Raw genomic sequence first — 13,183 nt, 5'->3', positions numbered from 1 at the left:
AATCAGATAATTAATAATTAAATAGGTAATTAAAGTTGTAATTAAACTAGTTGATTAAATCATTAATCTGATGCTAATCCATTAATTCGTTAATTAACAGTAAGTTAATAATTAATTAGTTAATTAAAAGAATTAATGGTTTAATCAGTTAATTAAGTAGTTAATGAGTAAATCAATTAATTAGTTTATTAGTTAGTATTTGATTAATCAAAAATGTATATGTTTGATTGATCCAATTGAAAGGTTGATGGGATTTAACTAATTAATTGATTAGGTTATGATTATGTGAAATTCAGATAAGATATAAGAATCGTTTGGGGGTTATTCTAGAATATGTTATTTAGAGGATGTTTTGTTACAGGAATTTGACTCGTGGATCTAGTAGTATTTCGAGACTCGTAGTGTGACTATTCATCAATAAAGTAAGTACATTTCTCACCTGCAGTATGAGTTGTTCCGTTACTTTCTTTATTGTTTCCACAATATGATTTGATAGAGCATGCATAAAGTATTCTTTCCATGACATCATTTTAAGTTAAAGCAAGTGTAAATTGTTTCTTCCAAATTGCATGATATAAGAAGTATAAGAAATGTATTTTACTTTTAAGAGGCGGGTATCGGGCCAAAGGTTCGCCCATCGAGAACACTTGGTACCAGGATTCATAAACTTTAGTACTTAGCCTGGAGGTCTAGAGTTCGAATCTTGGGGAAGGCAAAAATCTACTTCCAGGGGTGGAAAGTCCAGATGAGAACGACACGGTCAACGAGCCGACGGTCGACGGTCGACGACCACAAGCCGACCGGGGCTGGGCCGGATGAGTAACGACACGGTCGACGAGCCGACGGTCGACGGTCGACGACCACAAGGGTCGCCAAATGGGCCGCCGAATGGACCGCCAAATGGGCTGGGCCGGATGAGTAACGACACGGTCGACGAGCCGACGGTCGACGGTCGACGACCACAAGGGTCGCCAAATGGGCCGCCGAATGGACCGCCAAATGGGCTGGGCCGGGTCGTTACAATTCAAACGTATGACTTTCAATTATAAAGAAGCTAAGAAATTTTCTATGCAATACAAATATTTTCATGTTCAGGTAGTTTCTGCTTAAGTACATGATTTCATAACTACAAGTTATTTCCTGTTTAATTACTAAGAAAGCATGCAATGATTTCCGTTGTTTTGTGAGATTAGGTATGTACTTACTAAGCTTTGCTTATAGTTGCATTCCTTATACTGCAGATAGAGGTAAAGAAAAGTGTTAAGCAACGGGAGGCAGCAGGAGCAGTGTTCGATGTGTGTGGCGGCGGAACTGCGGATTAGAATAAATAAATGAATAAACACCTTATATCAATTATGTATTTTATATCAATGGCTTCCGCATGCATCGTAAATTGAACAGTTGTTTTATTCCGTTATAAGAATATTCCTTTTGATAGAATTTATCTATTGGATTTTCTACCAATAATTTAATAATGATAAGATATACGTAACATCCCCCTATTAGAAAGGAGGAGGGTCGTTACAGCTCAAGGCATGCGGAGTACTAGGCAGTTGAGCTCAGGCACTCGGCAACCGGTTGCGATCTCCACCACTCGGGAAGGTCGTGATCTTGAGCACTTGGCATAGTCACAACCTTGGGTACTTTATAGTCGAGCACGGTATTAGGACTTGTCCGAGTTAAAGGTGTGAATAGCTCCAATCGCTTCGTCTTGATTACAGACTTATCATTTGAATGCACAATTGAAAACTTGACTCAAACTTGATACCACATACATAACTTCTGAATTTTACTTGGTATCCCATCTCTTAAGATGACTAATCTAAGGCCTACTCTTAGCGATCTACCACCACTATAATCTTCTTCTTTCCGGATACCTTTCGAAGACGGAGAAACCTCTTGCAATAAGTTCTTATACGAACATAACAAGAAAGAGAAATAAAAAAAGTAAACGAAAGTAAAATAAACTTTATATATGAAATCTTTGTTTGAAGCTTACTTGTTATTTTAGATAACTTCTTAAATAAATTTGATCATCTAAGTATCAATAATAAATAATTTTCAAAAATAAACTTTTAAGTTTTAATTTAAAAGGGAAATTATTTTATAAGACTAATTTTTTATTTAAAAAAATAGATTTTTGTCTCGATTGATTAGAGTCAAGTGCTAATGAAAATGACCTCTCAAACACGATGCAATGGTAAAAATACATGAGGAATATTCAAAATATCACATGTCAAATCTCAGCTAGTGCAAGATTATGCTCTTTAGTGGTAAAAATATGAAACACATATGAGTCGAGCCATGGTTAAGTACTTGAATTGGGAAAAGCATAGGGTCGGACTTTTATTGGGTACTTGAATTGAGAAAAGCATGGATCCCCTTGTGGCCCATGGTCTGGCCATTGGTGTCCAACAATGTGAGTGCTATCTCGATTTATCCTCCGGACCAATGAAAATTTTCTATAGGATCGGATTAGTCACCCCTAAATTAATTGATTCGAAAAACTAAAAAAAATAATAGTACAATGAAATGAAAAGATAAAAAAATACAAGAGATATTTTTTTTCTTTCATTATTTCTTATCAACACATATAAACATAGATTAAAGATAAGAAATTTAATTTTTACATGCTTGACTCGGGAGTCGGTTGGTACTCATGAATTGAACTTGAAGTTCTCGAGCACGCGCATGTGAATTGGGAATCGATACTTGAGAATCAGACTCGGGGTTCTCGAGCGAGTGCATATGCCTCAAGATTTGGTACTCGAGGAACCCACTTAGACTTGGATTGCTCGAGGCATGCAGGGTACTCGATAGTTGAGCTCATTAGCAAAGAGCTCAATCAATATTTTATGCTATTTTATTCCTTTATGAAGCTTCAATATAATAATTATATTATATTTGTTCTCTTTGACCTTAATTAGTCTTCCAAAATTTAGTGAAAAAAATAAGGTAGAAGAAGGTATGGGGATAATAAAAAAAATTAAATGTAAATCTTCTTTAAATAATAAATTTGATTAAAAGAAAAAAAAGCTTGAGAGATAAAAGCAATGGAAGAGATATTATATTTTTCTTTTGAATGTGTATTCCTTCTAACATATATAGATATATAGAGAAATAATAAAATATTTTTTAAAAACTATGAAAATAAGTCTCTCACATAATTAATCATATAATACAAGATCATAAAAATAAGGATGAAAAATGACCAACATTTATTATATACATTATTTCATTATTTTTAAAGATTGTTAGATAATTTAAAAATATTTAAAGAAACATATGCAAAAGTAAATTTTATATAACCATTTAAAATGGATAACCAAATTTATTTTCAATCTTGACAAATTGATCAATAATAACAATGATAAACTTCAGATCCACCTCTCACTTTACATTCTCCTCCTCTACATGAGGATAAACACCAAGTGTTACATTCACTAGCATATCATACCGTTGCAACAGGTTCGTTGGCTATCACCCTATTGGGGATTGTCCGAACAATAATTAATGGCATTAGAGACATCGTCAATTTAAGATAAAAAAGTCAATAAATATGAACAACATAATAAATAAATTCAATAATTAAAGTTTTAAAATAGAATTAGTTTTGAATATATAAAATATAATGTTAACTTACTTGCAATGCACAAGGTAGTAAAAATATGAAAGACAGAGAATTACAACTCTAGACATGTGTACTACTAATTCTCTTTTACACTTTGTGTGTATATATTTTGTATTTAACTATAGTATATATATATATATATATATATATATAGAAAATAGAAGAGAGGGGATAAAACTAAAAGAAATGTAGTAAATAAAATAATCAATCGCATAATTAGAAGTAAATTACTCATATAATTTTTAAAAAATAGATTTTATATCTACAATGTATAGTCATCTATAGAAATAAATTTATAATTCTTTAAATTAAATGCAGACAAGTTTATACATTATGATTATATATTAATTTTTTATTAGGGTTTGAGAGAAGGAAATTCATTTTACTTTAAATACAAAGAAGGAACTATTAATTATTTAAAGATTACTTATGAGTTAATATCAATAACATCCATACTAGAATAGTTTGAGCAGAATTAGACCTATTATTTTTCATCAACTGCTACTTTAATTTTGGTAAGTTATAATCAAAAACTTAGTTTATAATATTTCTTAAACTCTTTCTTTTGTTAGTGCAACTGTAGATAATATTTTATTAACTCTTAAATAAATTTGGTCATCAGGTATCAATAATAAATAATTCTCAAAAATAAACTTTTAAGTTTTAACTTGAAAGGGAAATTATTTTATAAGGCTAATTTTTTATTTAAAAAAGAAATAGTTTTTTGTCTCGATTGATTAGAGCCTAGTGCTAATGAAAATGACTTCTCGAACACAGTGCAATGGTACAAATACACGAAAAATATTCAAAATATCACGAGTCGAATCTCAGCTAGTGCAAGATTATGCTCTTTAGTGGTAAAAACATGTAACACATATGAGTCGGGCCATGGTTACGTACTTGAATTGGGAAACATAGGGCCGGACTATGATTGAGCACTTGAATTGAGAAAAGCATGGATCCCTTTGTGGCCCATGGTCTGGTCATTGATGTCCAACAACGTGAGTGCTAGATGAATTTATCTTGGGGACCAATGAAAAGTTTCTATAGGATCGGATCAGTTACCTCTAAAATTAATTGATTCAAAAAACTAAAAAAAATAATAGTGCAATGAAAAGATAAAAAATACAAGGGACATTTTATTTTTTTCTTTCATTGAGTATTTCTTGTCAACACATATAGACATAGATTAAGATAAGAAATTATAGAATAAATTTAATTTTTACATGCTTGACTCGGGAGTCGGTCGGTACTCAAGAATCGAACTTGGAGTTCTCGAGCGTGCGCATGTGAATTGGGAATCGATACTTGAAAATCAGACTCAGGGTTCTCAAGCGAGTGCATGTGCCTCGAGATTTGGTACTCGGGGAACCCACTTGGAGTTGGATTGCTCGAGGCATGCATGGTACTCGACAATCATCCCGGTGCATTGCGTATGTTTACACGTTTTGCAAACGTGCACAGCAGAAGAAAATACAATAATTACACTTAATTATTATAACACTTGCAATGCATATACATGCAAATACAACAAGCACAAGACATGACTGAAATTTAAAATTTTTATAGAATAATAAATATTCTACGCGTACCTGGTGTATGACGCTCAACGAAAATGATATCAATCAAGCGACCCTTGTCAAAGTTTCGCCTCTACTGGTGATCCACGCTCAATCTCTCGTTTGGACGACTTCGAAGTCACGAGTCGCATCACCATCTTCGGTACTAGTCGACAACGATCGATCTGAGAGAAAAATTTAATTTCAAAAAACATGCAACAATGTTTATCACGACTATTTTTTAGGACTTTCTAACTATCATCGACAATCGTATTCTCGATGTAATTTTCGATGGTCAACCTTTGACCGCTGAAATAAGACAAATGGTCAAAAATCCTTTCTGACATTGATAGAACATTCTCCAGAAGCTTCACAAGCTTCCAGCAACAACACTCGACGACAAAATCCGTAAATTCGATAGTGACTCCGTCAGCAACAAACGACCTCTCAGTGGCCGAAAATAATTTTCGGCCACGGAGAGCGCTACGTAGCAACCTCAACACTCTGGGAAAGCTTCACTAGCCTCTCCCGGGAGAAGTCGCTCATCCAGAAAATGCGATCGATGCAGGAGGATGTCACACGATCGGCTCTATTCTCACGCGGCGGGTGTACTCGGGAGGAAGAAAGGAGGCAGCGACGTAGGGCTCCAGCGTTGCCTTCTTCCATGCGGCCGAACAAAGGTGGCCAGTGCTCCGTCGTTCTCCCTCTTGCAAACCACCAAGAACAGGGCGGCTAGGGTTCGGTGTCATTCTCCCTCTTCTCCCACATAGCCAGAAAATAGGGGACGACAAGAGCTCGGTTAAGCTTTGGCGGCGGCGACGAACAGAGGCAGTATCATCTCCTCCTATTGGCGGATGGCGCTCAGGCTTCTCTGGTGGACGGCGTGACGCTGTCTTCCCACGCAGCCAATAGAAACAGAGGGCGTGTAATGCAGCCGACAGAAGTTGTGCTCAGGCGAAGCAGGGGCGCACGATGGCGGAGAAGGGAGAAGCAGCTTCTAGGGTTTCTCCTCGTCCCCTCTCACGCGATCGGCGAAGGGTTTTAATGTGCACCTCGCGATTTTTCTGGCGGATACGAGATCGTGAGGAGTTGCGGACTTCGTTGCCGATAGAAGCGACATCGCAACGAGAAGAAGTCGCGATGGTGAGGAAATCGCGCAATGTGCGTGTGAGGCGGATGCCAGCAGGGTGGACCGGAAAAGGTAAGAATAGAACTAGACTGAGTTTTCTTAGGATTTAGTTTTGAACTGGCTAGTTACTATAGCAAACTGAGTTCAATTTGATTCAAAACTAAATTGTTTGGATCAATAATCAAACGACCTTCAATTTGATCCGAACCAGTTTTGTTCATTTCATCTTCACAAGATGAAACCCCTCATCACTTCTGATTTGCCAAAATATCATCCACCATGAACCAAACCAAGTTGATTCAAAATTAAATTTTTTGGTTCAATAACTAAATGACCTCCGATTTGAACCAAATCAATTTTATTTATTTCGTCTTCATAAGACAGTCCATTATTTTGCCTTTGTCTGGTCCAATCAGACTTTATTTCTCTCGATCTAAGAATCTAATTCTCAAACTCATTTTAAGTTCTTCTGAAAAACTTATAGTGCGTGTAACCCAATAAGTTTCTGGTTATGTTGGTCGTCCGTAATTAACCATTAATTACGAAACAATAATAAGTGGAACTTAGTAGTACATTATGATCCCCAATTGATAAAAAAATCAACGATTGATTCTAGAACAATTTCTAAATCCTTCAACAGTTATAATGAAATGTGTCTCGTTTTTTTCACCGTTTTATACCCACTTGATTCAGGACATGGTCTATATGTGTCAGTCCCCACTAGGCTGACTACGTCACACCTAGCCTAAGCTTGCTTTCTTGTCTTATGGATTCAAGTTACTCATATAAGTGTCCAAGAGTGTCACACTCTTGACATGTGATGCTTTGGCCAAAGACTTTCAGTAACAATCCTAACAAGTGGTCGTAGGGTATATGTATCTTTTTACAAAGAGCGGTGAATCCTTTGTGGGCTATTCAAACACCTTTGGGCACTTCAACTTATACCCAATCATCTCGGGTCTACATCTCCTTGGAGATATTTGCTTAAGATGTCAAAGTATAAGCCTCCATGACCAAGGTAACTTGAATACCGCAAGTCAAAGGAAACTCACACTTAAGCTGCATTGAGATCTTCATTGACATATATATTGAACCATATGAAGTCTCATGGCAGGTCACTCCAATGAACTGATTACCTTTAACCAGCATCCACATTTAACTCTCAACATCCAATGTTTTCAACTAGTGGGAACAATTGCTTAGTAAACCAAGGTGTTTAAAACATACTAGTCTTAATAGAATCGATAATGTCCGCATTCATCAATTCATCGACTAGGGATAATTTTAATATATTCATAATTACACATTTAGAGATGCTCACAAGTTATAATCCAATCATAAATTCTCTCATGCTATGAATCGTATTGCAGATATTCAGTAAATAAGTTTAAGATCCAATCAAACACATGAAAATATGCACTTAAATATTGAATTTATATTCATTTAATAAATGGTACAATCGTAAGGCGATTGTCTTAGGACGCCTTTCAAATATAACAGACTCCCACTTGGCCTAAAGTCAATCACCATGATATCCAATACCAAACGCCTTTATATGTTCCTCAAATTTACTTTAAGGTAGAGGTTTTGTCAAAGGATCCACAAGGTTTCTTTCGGTGGGAATCTTCTCGATTTGTATTTCTCTTCTATTGATGATTTCTCTGATCAGATGATAACGCCTAAAGACATGTTTGGATCGATGATGAGACCTAAGTTCCTTTGCCTACGTGATCACTCCATTGTTGTCACAGTAAACAGGTAATGCTTCAACAATGGTTAGAACCACTTCAAGTTCTGTGATGAACTTTTTGATCTAAACTGTTTCCTTTGCTGCTTCACAAGTTGTAATGTATTCTGTCTCCATGGTAGAATCAACAACAATATCTTGTTTGAAACTCTTCTAACTTATTATGCCACCATTTAAAATGAATATATATTCAGACTGTGACTTGGAGTCATCCTAGTTCTTCATAAGTACTTAAGGATTGTATTGACAGTCATCCAATGATTCATTCCTGGATCTGACTGATATCTACTCGTGACACTCTAGAGCAAATGATACATCGGACCTTGTATATATCATAACATACATGATAGATCTTATCACCGAGGCATAAGGAATCTTACTCATGCAATTCTTTTCGTCTTTGGTTCGTGGACACATAGACTTCGAAAGGTGAACCCCATGTTTGATGGGTATGTAACCTTTCTTGTATTCAAGCATGCCAAACCGTTTTAGCATCTTTTCTATATATGCAGACTGCGAAAGATCAAGCAACCTTTTCGATCTATCTCTATAGATTTTAATCCCAAGGATATAGGTCGCTTCTCCTATGTCTTGTTGGGATCTTGTTGTGAAAAATAATCACAAACACAACAAAAAATTAAAATAAAATTTTGATCCCTCTAGAGATCTATGTGTATACATAAAGAAAGTGTTTCTTTTAACTACACCTTAGTCAAGAAGTTACCCTTGTAGTATAGCCCTTCGCAATCCCGACAGCAACTCTTTGATGACGGATCTCAGCACGATCAGAATGGTCGTGCCTCTACAGTATCCACATGAACACTATCTTGGAGAAGGAGACAAAACCTTTGGTTGTGCTAGCAACCACACTAAGGTTCTCCTCTAAAGACTAGATTTGTTTGGCAAAGAGGAAATGGAACAAAGCTACAGTGAGGAAAAAAAATCTCTCCTCTCTCACATTGAGAAGAGCTTAAATCCTATTTGTATGCATTAATCCACTTGCATGCAACGTTGAGAAAACTTCTCAACTTCCAATTGCATGCAACATTGAGAAAACTTCTCAACTTTCAATTGCATGCATTACTCCATTTCATGCGGTATATTATCTCAATGAACTCCACCGTATATACCTCAGCATAATGGTGTATCTCAGAGGCGAAACTGAACCTTGTTAGACATGGTGAGGTCAATGATGAATCATGCAAATTTTCCTAGATCCTTTTGGGGTTATGTGTTAGTGCAGGGAGCATTAGATGATCGAACCTTAGTTTTGATAATGGTAAAAGGTTCAAGTTAAGCGTGTGATGTGTATTAATAAGTTGATCTAAGTGTGCAGGTAGCACAGGAAAGTCTTAGTTGTGGCTAGGCACAGGAAAATCCTAGTGGAGACTAGACAGTGGAAGTCCTGGTTGGAAGCTGGAAGACCTAATCTGGATGATTAGGTGGGAAGACTTGGTTTGGAGGACTAAGCGAGAAAGTCCTGGTCAGGAGGACTAGGCAGAAAGACTTATATGTCAAGTGCACCAGGTGGAAGACTAAGTAGGTCAGGAGGATCAGATGTCTAACGGTGGAAATCTTGGGGGCTGAGGATCGAGGTTAAGTAGAAGTCCAATAAGTCTGGAGGACTTGGTTGGCAAAGAGGTAAATTCTCCCGAGTGGAATGGGTGAGGGCACGTTCTCAGTAAGGGAAACAGTAGGCATCGATCTGACCCAGAATTTCACTGAAAATCCAAAGTCAAGACCAGAAACATATAGTTGGTTAAAACTATTACTCTTTCCTATTATATTTTACTTTTGTGCTAACTTGTAATGCAGGAAAGAAGGGGCTGGAACGTTATATTTTGGGTGCCCTTATCTGGATCCAAGTGACCAGACTCCAAGCGCCCAGATTGGTTCCAGATGATTAGACGTTAGTAGAACGAGGCCAGCGAATCACTGAAGTGGCAGAGTCCTAGTAGTCCGGACACATCACCTTCCAGGCGCCCGAAGTGGTTTCAAGCGCCCCGATCTAGATAAGACATTGTGAAGTCAAGGTTCATTCAGAACCTCCACGTCAGCATAAAGACGCTCGAAAAAAGATGCAGGCGTCCAGAAGTGCCGAGTCAGCAGCGTCGATAGTGGATCGACGGACATGGAGGCACTAGGAAAGGCTTCCAAACGTCCGGATACCCTAATAAAAGAGTCTTGAGGGAGAGCCCTTAAAGCATCATTCTGCAATCAAGCGACGATCATCTACACACAAAGCTTCAACCAAGAACATCATCGTCTCACCGAAGAGCTGCATCAGATTTTGTGATCTTTACTTTGTCGGTACACTTTACTTTTGTGCTTAAATTACTAGGTCGGTATTCTTGTTATCGGTCCTAATTTTTTTGTAAAGTGCTAACTCCTTTTCGTAAGAGGGGAATTATTTAGTTGATTGTCCGTCGAAAATGATCATTTGATCGTGGGCCTTGGAGTAGCAGTCTGTGGCTATGAATCAAGTAAATCCCTGTGTTCGCTTTACTTTTTCGCTGCCCTCTCGATTTCTATCTACGCAAGGATTTACAAGTTTTTTATAAACTGTGAAAACGCAACGTACGCGCTATTCACCCCCTCTAGCACTTCCAACGATCCTACAATTGATATCAGAGCGAGAGGTGCTCGAACATAATGCAATCACTGATTGAGCAAGTTTTTCAATTTTTCATTTTCAATTCATTCTATTTCTCCCGCACTGTTAATCCAAGATCAAGTCTTGGTACATTTCAAATTTTTATTTTTTGTGCAAGATTTCAATGGCCCATCAAGAAGGATACAATATTGTCAGGCCACCTTTGTTCTCTGAGGAGGACTTCATCTACTGGAAGGGTAGAATGGAGTACCACCTAAAGACTCAGGTGAACATGTGGATAGTGATCCAAATTGGGTTCATGATCTCGATTGATAACGACGACCTTCCATACTTGTGTAAGAAATGGGATGTGGTAACCAAGAGAAAAATCGAAGTCGACGCCAAAGCAACCCAAACACTGTAATGTGGGTTGACCAAAGAAGAACTCAACAGAGTTGGCCTGTTCATCGGCACCAAAGATCTGTGGGACAAGCTCATCGAAGGAATGCCCAACACAAAGGTCAGCAAGCGCGAACTCCTTCTCAACAAACTTTACAACATCAAGATACTAGAAGGTGAATCCGCTTGTGGACTACGTGTGTGCATCCAAGACTTACTAAATGGCATTTATGCAATCGGCCAACCCATTGAAAATTGGGATATAATCAAGTACATGCTGAAAGCGTTTCCTAGGAACACTTTGTGAGCATCCATGGTTGATGCTTACAAGGTCTCCAGGGGCCTTTCAAAAATTATGCTTGATAAACTATTTTCTAAATTTGAATTACATGACAAACTAATGCTAATCCGACTGAGAAAGCTATGGCTCTTATTGCAAGACAGATCAACAAGGAGAAAAAGTCCAGAAAACAAATAGAAGAGGAATCCGACAAATCCTCAGGATCGGAGAGCAATGATGAAGTCACCACTGAACTAGTAAATCTAGTTCGGAAAATGTTAAGGAAGAAGCGTGGGCTTAGAAAATCAGAATTGAAGAAGGTGGTGCAGAAAGCCAACTCCAACAAACTGTTGGTGCAAGGAGCACTAGGTCTGACCCTAGAGTTTCAATATTTGACAATACATCTAGGTCTAGTCAATTTAACCAAGGGTTGATTCAAACAAGACCTAATATTTGGATGAGAGTGAAGTCTAATTAGGTCAGTTTGGCCAGAAGACTAGCGAGAAGTCCTTGTCGGTTAGATTAGACAAGGAGAAGTCCTAGTTGAGACTAGGCGGGGAAAGTCCTAGTTGAGGATTGGGCAAGAAAGTCCTGGCTGGAGGCTAGGTAGTGGAAGTCCTAGTCTGGAGGACTAGGTAAAAGTTTTGGCGGATCAAATGCATCAAGTGAAAGTCCAGGAAGGTCAGGTGGACCAGATGCATGGTGGGAAGTCCAGACAGGTCAGGTGGACCAAATATTTGACAGAAAATCTAGGCAGGTCAGGTGGACCAATTGTCTAGCAGCAAATCCAGGGGGTCGAGGATCGAGGCTAAGCGGAAGTCCAACAAGTCTGGAGAACTTGGTTGGCAGATAAATTCTCACGAGTGGAGTGGATAAGAGTGCATTCCTAGTGTGGGAATAGTAGGCGTCAGTCTAACCCAGGATGTCCTTGAAAATTCAAAGTTAGACTTATAGGGTAAGGCTTAGGTTGCTTGCGTGTTTGTATGCTTATGTTGCAGGAACCAAGAGTTGGAAGCAAGATGAAGAAAGTATAAGTGGAGCAAACAGAGGAAGTTGAACAGTGGAGCAAACAGAGGTAGTTGAACCAAGTCCGAGGTCAACTCAAGTTAAACCCAAGTCAACTGGATCCAGGCGCCTAGACAGTCTAGGTGGCCCTATCTCTTCCAGGTGCCCCGATCCAGAAGAATCAGCCTGGATAAGATCGAGAAGATCGGATCGGATCAGATCTTATCCAAGCGCTCAAATAAGAATCCAAGCACCCGAAAGGGGCTATATAAGGAGGCTAAACGTGCACCACAAGGATATAACTTCTCTATGCCATCCTTTTCATCTAGTGGTGCTACTGAACACGAACGGAGCCAGACTTGTGCAACCGGAGAAGCTCCAGGAGGAGTGTGCGGCGCTCAAGACTTCCGAATTGGTTTCGACACAAATTGTTTGGTTATTTTTCTTACATCTTACTTATTTTGTACTTATCTTGATTATTTAGACTGTAAGATGGATTTCTCTGCCTCCGAACAAGATTCGGAAAGGAAGCCACTAGTGGGCGGGCGCCTCTCGTGCATAACCTTGGACGTATTAACCCAGGGGGTTAGCAATCAAGTAAATCTGTGTGTCCTTGTATATTTATCTAATTTCATTTCTTAGTTATCTTTGATAGAACAGAAACGAACAAATGAAGAACGTGCTATTCACCCCCCACCCTCTAGTGCGTCTCACAAATCCTACACAAACCACCAACAAACAAGATAGAACTCACTTGCTATGGATGCAAGGAGAAAGGGCACTTCAAGTCTGAATACTCTAACCATAAGAAGGAGCGCAAGACCAAGAAGAAGGCACTTA

The sequence above is a fragment of the Curcuma longa genome, chromosome 14 (genome assembly GCF_044706935.1).
Source record: "Curcuma longa cultivar G26 ecotype Majalengka, Jawa Barat chromosome 14, ITB_CL_G26_1.1, whole genome shotgun sequence".
In the NCBI taxonomy this organism is placed as follows: Eukaryota; Viridiplantae; Streptophyta; class Magnoliopsida; order Zingiberales; family Zingiberaceae; genus Curcuma; species Curcuma longa.
The sequence above is the reverse complement of the archived record's forward strand: the minus strand, read 5'-3'. Positions refer to the sequence as shown.